Genomic DNA, 9,606 nt, shown 5'->3' with positions numbered 1-9,606 from the left:
TTACTTATTAAAATATTCTCTGCCAAAATTTCACGTTAGCTCAAATTCAAATCAGTCTTTACCTATCTGTAGTGAGCTCTCCACCTCAGTGGATAAAAACACCTTCCCCAGCAATCAGTGTTACCAAAGATCCCCCACCCGTGAGCCCCATGGTCAGCCTCTTTGTTCCCTGGATGAACCAGTTTGCTCTTAATACTGCTCTGCTACAAAGCACCAAACTCAAACTCAATGGAAAAGGAGTAAAACTTCTGCACAGTGCACTTTAAGAAGAGGTACTTTTTTTTGTTTATGAAAAGAAACCTATGAGTCCTCCAAGAATAGTATAAGGGAGAGTTTTATACCTAAGTACATGATTTGGAGTGAAGAATTCGCATGTTACTCTGCTGGTCCACACTGGTGACCCCCTTCTTGTTCTTCCTGTGGGCCCCCTTCATCAGGTATTACAGAATCTCAGGCTCTGGCATGCATAATGTCCACAGTACTCTCCAATACAGAATTGTTTTTGCCCTTCTTCTACTGGCAAATCAATTCGATGCTCCTTAGCTTTCCAAAGTGGAAATCTCTTTGTCCAAGTCTTCAACAGTAAGTTTCAATACATTGACCTGCTGCATCAATTCAGCCCCTTCATCATCCCCGAATCCCACACCAAGATTCTTTCTCACCACCCTCCCCCTGTAAGGCCAGCCTTAGCGGTTGCAGTGGATCTATGTATTGCAACTGGCCTCTCTGAAGCTGCACTGCTAGAGCCAAGAGGTTTTTTTGATTTGTTCAGAGCCAGAGCAACAAGAGAGGGAGCAAATGACATTTCTTGACCTTGTCTGGCAGCTACAGGGTCACAGTCTTTTCCATCACAGTTTGCATTAGAAAACTTCTTGAACCACAGAACAAATTCAAAATTGTCCTGAAACTTCCCTTTTACTAATTTGTCCACAGGAATTATTTAGTTAACACCCCCTCTCTTAAAATCTGCTTTTAGCATTTTGAAGTTCTGAATGTATTTGTGTTCTAGCTTAGCCTGGAATTTCATTTTCTTCAAATCAATGGAGCCAGAGAGCATTGTGTCCATAAACTGACAGTAGACAGCCCCTGAACACAACTATTCAGCCTTCATCAGATTCAACTACAAAGAGACTCATTGATCCAGGTCAGCAAGTCATGTCAACAGGTTATCACTGGTGACTGATCATGATTACACATGGATTCACTGCTGTCTTCTACTCCCAGCAAGACCACATCCACTGCCCGTGTCTGCTTCCATTCAGTCTTCCTCTGGTTTAAATTACCAGATCCTGCCTGCCAGCCCAGAGGATGACATCACATGCCCTCCCCTTCACTGCCCATTGTGCACAAACCTACCTAAAAGTGACTGGCTTTAAAGATCAGAGGTTTATTAGCTGATCATTCTGTGGGGTAACAATTTGACTTGGGCTCCAATGCTTTCAGCTGGGCTCACTCCTGTACCTGCAGTCAGTTTCTAGAGCAGTGGAGCACTGGTTCATTGTTCCTTAGGACACATCTCTTTTCTGTGGGGCCTCTTGTCTTCCAGTAGACTAAAGGGCAAAAAAGGAAAAGTAATTAATGGAGTCTGGAGTCACTGAATACAGCTAACTGTGTAATCTTAGTAGGATGTGTATAGCCTTAGTAGGATGTAATAACTGCGATAAAGACTGAATTGTGGGATATATTATTCTCTTAACCTCATACTTTATGCCAGTGCCTGATAGCCAACACTAACAGGGGTCAAAGGGCAAGAATGTCCATGTAATGTCAGCCTCCCAGGAATGAAGAACAGAGCAAAAAAAGGTCATCTTTCTAGAATATGGCAAACAGAGTAAACATAGAACTTATAAGCTTATTTTATTTATATTTTTATATTTATATTATTTATAATTATATATAATTTATATATAATATATTCATATTATTGTTGTATTTTTATATTTTTATATTATATTATTTTTATTTTATAAGCTTATTATTTTTTTTTTAAAGATTTTATTTATTTATTTGACAGAGAGAAATCACAAGTAGATGGAGAGGCAGGCAGAGAGAGAGAGAGAGGGAAGCAGGCTCCCTGCTGAGCAGAGAGCCCGATGCGGGACTCGATCCCAGGACCCTGAGATCATGACCCGAGCCGAAGGTAGTGGCTTAACCCACTGAGCCACCCAGGTGCCCCTAAGCTTATTATTTTAATGATTATTACAGAGATGAAAATTTGAATCTTGACTCATTATGGTTTAAGTTAACCACAATTTTTGTGCTTTATTCCAGACAAAGCAAGAAACTTCAGGCATTAACTCTTTGCCTTTCCCAATCTCTATGCATTTTTCTTATGCATTTTAATTGTGTATTTAAACTTATCAACACTTTATCATTGTCATGTTTTGATAGATGCAGTATTTATTTGGATTCACCAATATATTTAACCTTTATTTCTGCCTGTATCTCCTAGCTTCTCTATCCTCACTGTTTAAAGAGCAGTATTTGGTGTTTTCTTTAGCTCAGTTCTACTATGGTAAATTATGTCACATTCTGTAAATACCTTCTTTTATTTTCATTCTGAAATATTTTTTTCTAGCTTTAAACTCCTAGATTGACATTTTATTTCAGCACATTAAAAAATATAATTTGTCTTCTAGCTTTTATCATTGTTGTTGAGAAAATAGACTGAAGTTCTATTGTTGTTTCTTTAAAAGGTATGTTGTTGTTGTTGTTGTTTTTCTCTAGGGGCATGTTAAAATTTCTTTTGTCTTTGTTTTTCTGTAATTTTACTCTGTTGTGTTACTATATAAGCAAATTATTTAAAATTCTACTTTGGAGTCTACTTTAACATATGGCTTATTGTCTATCAGTTTTGGAAATTTTCGGGCATTACCTCTTCATTTTGTCACCATGTTCTTTCTCTTCTCCTGTAAAGACTCCATAAACATGTCCCATCACATCACATGTTCTCACCACACTCAAGGGGAAGGGATCATATAATGTGACTCTGAGACTCTATAAACATGTCCTATCACATCACACGTTCTCACCACACTCAGAGGAAGGAATCAATAATATAATGTGCCTGTATCAGAATGGGAATCTTGGAGGTCATCTTGCAAGTCTAGCTATCACAGAGAATAATATTCCTGAGAGTTCTCACAACATCATTACCTTCCACCCTGTAGTTTTAATAAGCTACTATTATGTTCAATACTAGTGACTCACCATCTGTATTTTTTTCTAAAAGAGAGAAGGATATTTTAATGATAAAATTCCTTTTTAAAAAGAACTGCTGATACTAAATCAGAACAAACATGGGGTAAATTAATACACTTTTGTAAGAAATCATCTCTGTAAGAAATGTAAGAAACTATTTTGAATAACAAGAGAAATGGAGCTTCTTCTATGTCACTAAATAAATTACAATTTCAGAACTGATAAAATTTTAAGCTGTTATTTTGTTTCTGTATATTCAATATGTGGATAATACCAATCATTCTTATTTTCCCTACACCTTACATTTGAGTATACTCAGTGTAGAAAAAGTATATCGGGGATGCCTGGGTGGCTCAGTTGGTTAAGCATCTACCTCTTCAGCTCAGATCATGTTCCCAGGGTTCTGGGATTGAGTCGCACGCTGGGGTCCCTGCTCAGTGGGGATACTGCTCTTCTCTGCCTGCCACTCCCCCTGTTCATGTGTTCTCTACCTCTGTCTCTCTCTCTCTGACAAATAAAATCTTAAAAAGAAAAAAAAAAAAAACAGAGTATATCAGGGAGAAAGAAAGGGTGGAAGAGATATTGAAATAGAGTCTTGATAGAAGCTTGTGTTAGAGTACTCCTTAAGGAAAAACAGAAATTACAGAAAGAAATCAAATAATGTAAATATTTATCGGTTGCCTATTTGTCATAGTGTTTTTTTGCTGTTTACTTTTTTTTTTTTTTTATTTCCAGCATAACAGTATTCATTATTTTTGCACCACACCCCATGCTCCATGCAATCCGTGCCCTCTATAATACCCACCACCTGGTACCCCAACCTCCCACCCCCCGTCCCTTCAAAACCCTCAGATTGTTTTTCAGAGTCCATAGTCTCTCATGGTTCACCTCCCCTTCCAATTTCCCCCAACTCCCTTCTCCACTCTAAGTCCCCATGTCCTCCATGCTATTTGTTATGCTCCACAAATAAGTGAAACCATATGATAATTGACTCTCTCTGCTTGACTTATTTCACTCAGCATAATCTCTTCCAGTCCCGTCCATGTTGCTACAAAAGTTGGGTATTCATCCTTTCTGATGGAGGCATAATACTCTATCCCCAGGGGTACAGGTCTGTGAATCACCAGGTTTACACACTTCACAGCACTCACCAAAGCACATACCCTCCCCAATGTCCATAATCCCACCCCCTTCTCCCAAACCCCCTCCCCCCAGCAACCCTCAGTTTGTTTTGTGAGATTAAAAGTCACTTATGGTTTGTCTCCCTCCCAATCCCATCTTGTTTCATTTATTCTTCTCCTACCCACTTAAGCCCCCATGTTGCATCACCACTTCCTCATATCAGGGAGATCATATGATAGTTGGCTTTCTCTGCTTGACTTATTTCACTAAGCATGATACGCTCTAGTTCCATCCATGTTGTCGCAAATGGCAAGATTTCATTTCTTTTGATGGCTGCATAGTATTCCATTGTGTATATATACCACATCTTCTTGATCCATTCATCTGTTGATGGACATCTAGGTTCTTTCCATAGTTTGGCTATTGTGGACATTGCTGCTATAAACATTCGGGTGCATGTGCCCCTTTGGATCACTACGTTTGTATCCTTAGGGTAAATACCCAATAGTGCAATTGCTGGGTCATAGGGCAGTTCTATTTTCAACATTTTGAGGAACCTCCATGCTGTTTTCCAGAGTGGCTGCACCAGCTTGCATTCCCACAAACAGTGTAGGAGGGTTCCCCTTTCTCCGCATCCTCGCCAGCATCTGTCATTTCCTGACTTGTTGATTTTAGCCATTCTGACTGGTGTAAGGTGATATCTCATTGTGGTTTTGATTTGTATTTCCCTGATGCCGAGTGATATGGAGCACTTTTTCATGTGTCTGTTGGCCATCTGGATGTCTTCTTTGCAGAAATGTCTGTTCATGTCCTCTGCCCATTTCTTGATTGGATTATTTGTTCTTTGGGTGTTGAGTTTGCTAAGTTCTTTATAGATTCTGGACACTAGTCCTTTATCTGATATGTCATTTGCAAATATCTTCTCCCATTCTGTCAGTTGTCTTTTGATTTTGTTAACTGTTTCCTTTGCTGTGCAAAAGCTTTTGATCTTGATGAAATCCCAATAGTTCCTTTTTGCCCTTGCTTCCCTTGCCTTTTGCGTTGTTCCTAGGAAGATGTTGCTGCAGTTGAGGTCAAAGAGGTTGCTGCCTGTGTTCTCCTCAAGGATTTTGATGGATTCCTTTCGCACATTGAGGTCCTTCATCCATTTTGAGTCTATTTTTGTGTGTGGTGTAAGGAAATGGTCCAAATTCATTTTTCTGCATGTGGCTGTCCAATTTTCCCAGCACCATTTATTGAAGAGGCTGTCTTTTTGCCATTGGACATTCTTTCCTGCTTTGTCGAAGATTAGTTGACCATAGAGTTGAGGGTCTATTTCTGGGCTCTCTATTCTGTTCCATTGATCTATGTGTCTGTTTTTGTGCCAGTACCATGCTTTCTTGATGACGACAGCTTTGTAATAGAGCTTGAAGTCCGGAATTGTGATGCCACCAACGTTGGCTTTTTTTTTCAATATCCCTTTGGCTATACGAGGTCTTTTCTGGTTCCATATAAATTTTAGCATTATTTGTTCCATTTCTTTGAAAAAGATGGATGGTACTTTGATAGGAATTGCATTAAATGTGTAGATTGCTTTAGGTAGCATAGACATTTTCACAATATTTATTCTTCCAATCCAGGAGCATGGAACATTTTTCCATTTCTTTGTGTCTTCCTCAATTTCTTTCATGAGTACTTTATAGTTTTCTGAGTATAGATTCTGTGTCTCTTTGGTTAGGTTTATTCCTAGGTATCTTATGGTTTTGGGTGCAATTGTAAATGGGATTGACTCCTTAATTTCTCTTTCTTCTGTCTTGCTGTTGGTGTAGAGAAATGCAACTGATTTCTGTGCATTGATTGTATATCCTGACACTTTACTGAATTCCTGTATAAGTTCTAGCAGTTTTGGAGTGGAGTCTTTTGGGTTTTCCACATATAGTATCATATCATCTGCGAAGAGTGATAATTTGACTTCTTCTTTGCCGATTTGGATGCCTTTAATTTCCTTTTGTTGTCTGATTGCTGAGGCTAGGACCTCTAGTACTATGTTGAATAGCAGTGGTGATAATGGACATCCCTGCCGTGTTCCTGACCTTAGCGGAAAAGCTTTCAGTTTTTCTCCATTGAGAATGATATTTGCGGTGGGTTTTTCATAGATGGCTTTGATGATATTGAGGTATGTGCCCTCTATCCCTACACTTTGAAGAGTTTTGATCAGGAAGGGATGCTGTACTTTGTCAAATGCTTTTTCAGCATCTATTGAGAGTATCATATGGTTCTTGTTCTTTCTTTTATTGATGTGTTGTATCACATTGACTGATTTGCGGATGTTGAACCAACCTTACAGCCCTGGAATAAATCCCACTTGGTCGTGGTGAATAATCTTTTTAATGTACTGTTGAATCCTATTGGCTAGTATTTTGGTGAGAATTTTCGCATCTGTGTTCATCAAGGATATCAGTCTATAGCTCTCTTTTTTGGTGGGATCCTTGTCTGGTTTTGGGATCAAGGTGATGCTGGCCTCATAAAATGAGTTTGGAAGTTTTCCTTCCATTTCTATTTTTTGGAACAGTTTCAGGAGAATAGGAATTAGTTCTTCTTTAAATGTTTGGTAGAATTCCCCCGGGAAGCCGTCTGGCCCTGGGCTTTTGTTTGTTTGGAGATTTTTAATGACTGTTTCAATCTCCTCACTGGTTATGGGTCTGTTCAGGCTTTCTATTTCTTCCTGGTTCAGTTGTGGTAGTTTATATGTTTCTAAGAATGCATCCATTTCTTCCAGATTGTCAAATTTATTGGCATAGAGTTGCTCATAGTATGTTCTTATAATAGTTTGTATTTCTTTGGTGTTAGTTGTGATCTCTCCTCTTTCATTCATGATTTTATTTATTTGGGTCCTTCCTCTTTTCTTTTTGATAAGTCGGGCCAGGGGTTTATCAATTTTATTAATTCTTTCAAAGAACCAGCTCCTAGTTTCGTTGATTTGTTCTATTGTTTTTTTGGTTTCTATTTCATTGATTTCTGCTCTGATCTTTATGATTTCTCTTCTTCTGCTGGGCTTAGGGTTTCTTTCTTGTTCTTTCTCCAGCTCCTTTAGGTGTAGGGTTAGGTTGTGTACCTGAGACCTTTCTTGTTTCTTGAAAAAGGCTTGTACCGCTATATATTTTCCTCTCAGGACTGCCTTTGTTGTGCCCCACGGATTTTGAACCGTTGTATTTTCATTATCATTTGTTTCCATGATTTTTTTTCAATTCTTCTTTAATTTCCTGGTTGACCCATTCATTCTTTAGAAGGATGCTGTTTAGTCTCCATGTATTTGGGTTCTTTCCAAACTTCCTTTTGTGGTTGAGTTCTAGCTTTAGAGCATTGTGGTCTGAAAATATGCAGGGAATGATCCCAATCTTTTGATACCGCTTGAGTCCTGATTTAGGACCGAGGATGTGATCTATTCTGGAGAATGTTCCATGTGCACTAGAGAAGAATGTGTATTCTGTTGCTTTGGGATGAAATATTCTGAATATATCTGTGATGTCCATCTGGTCCAGTGTGTCGTTAAAGGCCTTTATTTCCTTGCTGATCTTTTGCTTGGATGATCTGTCCATTTCAGTGAGGGAAGTGTTAAAGTCCCCTACTATTATTGTATTATTGTTGATGTGTTTCTTTGATTTTGTTATTAATTGGTTTATATAGTTGGCTGCTCCCACGTTGGGGGCATAGATATTTAAAATTGTTAAATCTTCTTGTTGGACAGACCCTTTGAGTATGATATAGTGTCCTTCCTCATCTCTTATTATAGTCTTTGGCTTAAAATCTAATTGATCTGATATAAGGATTGCCACTCCTGCTTTCTTCTGATGTCCATTAGCATGGTAAATTCTTTTCCACCCCCTCACTTTAAATCTGGAGGTGTCTTCGGGCTTAAAATGAGTTTCTTGGAGGCAACATATAGACGGGTTTTGTTTTTTTATCCATTCTGATACCCTGTGTCTTTTGACAGGGGCATTTAGTCCATTAACATTCAGGGTAACTATTGAGAGATATGAATTTAGTGCCATTGTATTGCCTGTAAGTTGACTGTTACTGTATATGGTCTCTGTTCCTTTCTGATCTATCACTTGTAGGCTCTCTCTTTGCTTAGAGGACCCCTTTCAATATTTCCTGTAGAGCTGGTTTGGTATTTGCAAATTCTTTCAGTTTTTGTTTGTCCTGGAAGCTTTTAATCTCTCCTTCTATTTTCAATGATAGCCTAGCTGGATATAGTAATCTTGGCTGCATGTTTTTCTCATTTAGTGCTCTGAAAATATCATGCCAGCTCTTTCTGGCCTGCCAGGTCTCTGTGGATAAGTCAGCTGCCAAGCTAATATTTTTACCATTGTATGTTACAGACTTCTTTTCCCGGGCTGCTTTCAGGATTTTCTCTTTGTCACTGAGACTTGTAAATTTTACTATTAGGTGACGGGGTGTGGGCCTATTCCTATTGATTTTGAGGGGCGTTCTCTGAACCTCCTGAATTTTGATGCTCGTTCCCTTTGCCATATTGGGGAAATTCTCCCCAATAATTCTCTCCAGTATACCTTCTGCTCCCCTCTCTCTTTCTTCTTCTTCTGGAATCCCAATTATTCTAATGTTGTTTCGTCTTATGGTGTCACTTATCTCTCGAATTCTCCCCTCGTGGTCCAGTAGCTGTTTGTCCCTCTTTTGCTCAGCTTCTTTATTCTCTGTCATTTGGTCTTCTATATCACTAATTCTTTCTTCTGCCTCATTTATCCTAGCAGTGAGAGCCTCCATTTTTGATTGCACTTCATTAATAGCTTTTTTTATTTCAACTTGGTTAGATTTTAGTTCTTTTATTTCTCCAGAAAGGACTTTTATATCTCTCGAGAGGGTTTCTCTAATATCTTCCATGCCTTTTTCGAGCCCGGCTAGAACCTTGAGAATTGTCATTCTGAACTCTAGATCTGACATATTACCAATGTCTGTATTGATTAGGTCCCTAGCCTTCGGTACTGCCTCTTGTTCTTTTTTTTGTGTTGAATTTTTCCGTCTTGTCATTTTGTCCAGATAAGAGTATATGAAGGGGCAAGTAAAATACTAAAAGGGTGGCAACAACCCCAGGAAAAAATGCTTTAACCAAATTAGAAGAGATCCAAAATCGTGAGGGGGGAGAAAGGGGATAAAAAGAGGTTCAAAAAGGAAGAAAGAAAAAAAAAGAAAAAAGAAAAAAAAAAAAAAAAAAGAAAAGAATTAAAAAAAAAAAAGGAAAACACCTAAGAAAAATGTAAAAAAGAAAAAATATATATATTAGAT

The 9,606-nt window shown here is 38.4% G+C and overlaps 1 pseudogene; it reads right to left on the bottom strand.

Annotated features, from left to right (window-relative positions):
* Positions 1-375: 375 nt before the first annotated feature.
* On the bottom strand, positions 376-1,198 carry LOC116591710 (annotated as a pseudogene).
* Positions 1,199-9,606: the final 8,408 nt, after the last annotated feature.

This window comes from Mustela erminea, chromosome 1, assembly GCF_009829155.1.
Source record: "Mustela erminea isolate mMusErm1 chromosome 1, mMusErm1.Pri, whole genome shotgun sequence".
Lineage (NCBI taxonomy): Eukaryota > Metazoa > Chordata > Mammalia > Carnivora > Mustelidae > Mustela > Mustela erminea.
This window is presented reverse-complemented; position numbering and strand designations above follow the sequence as displayed.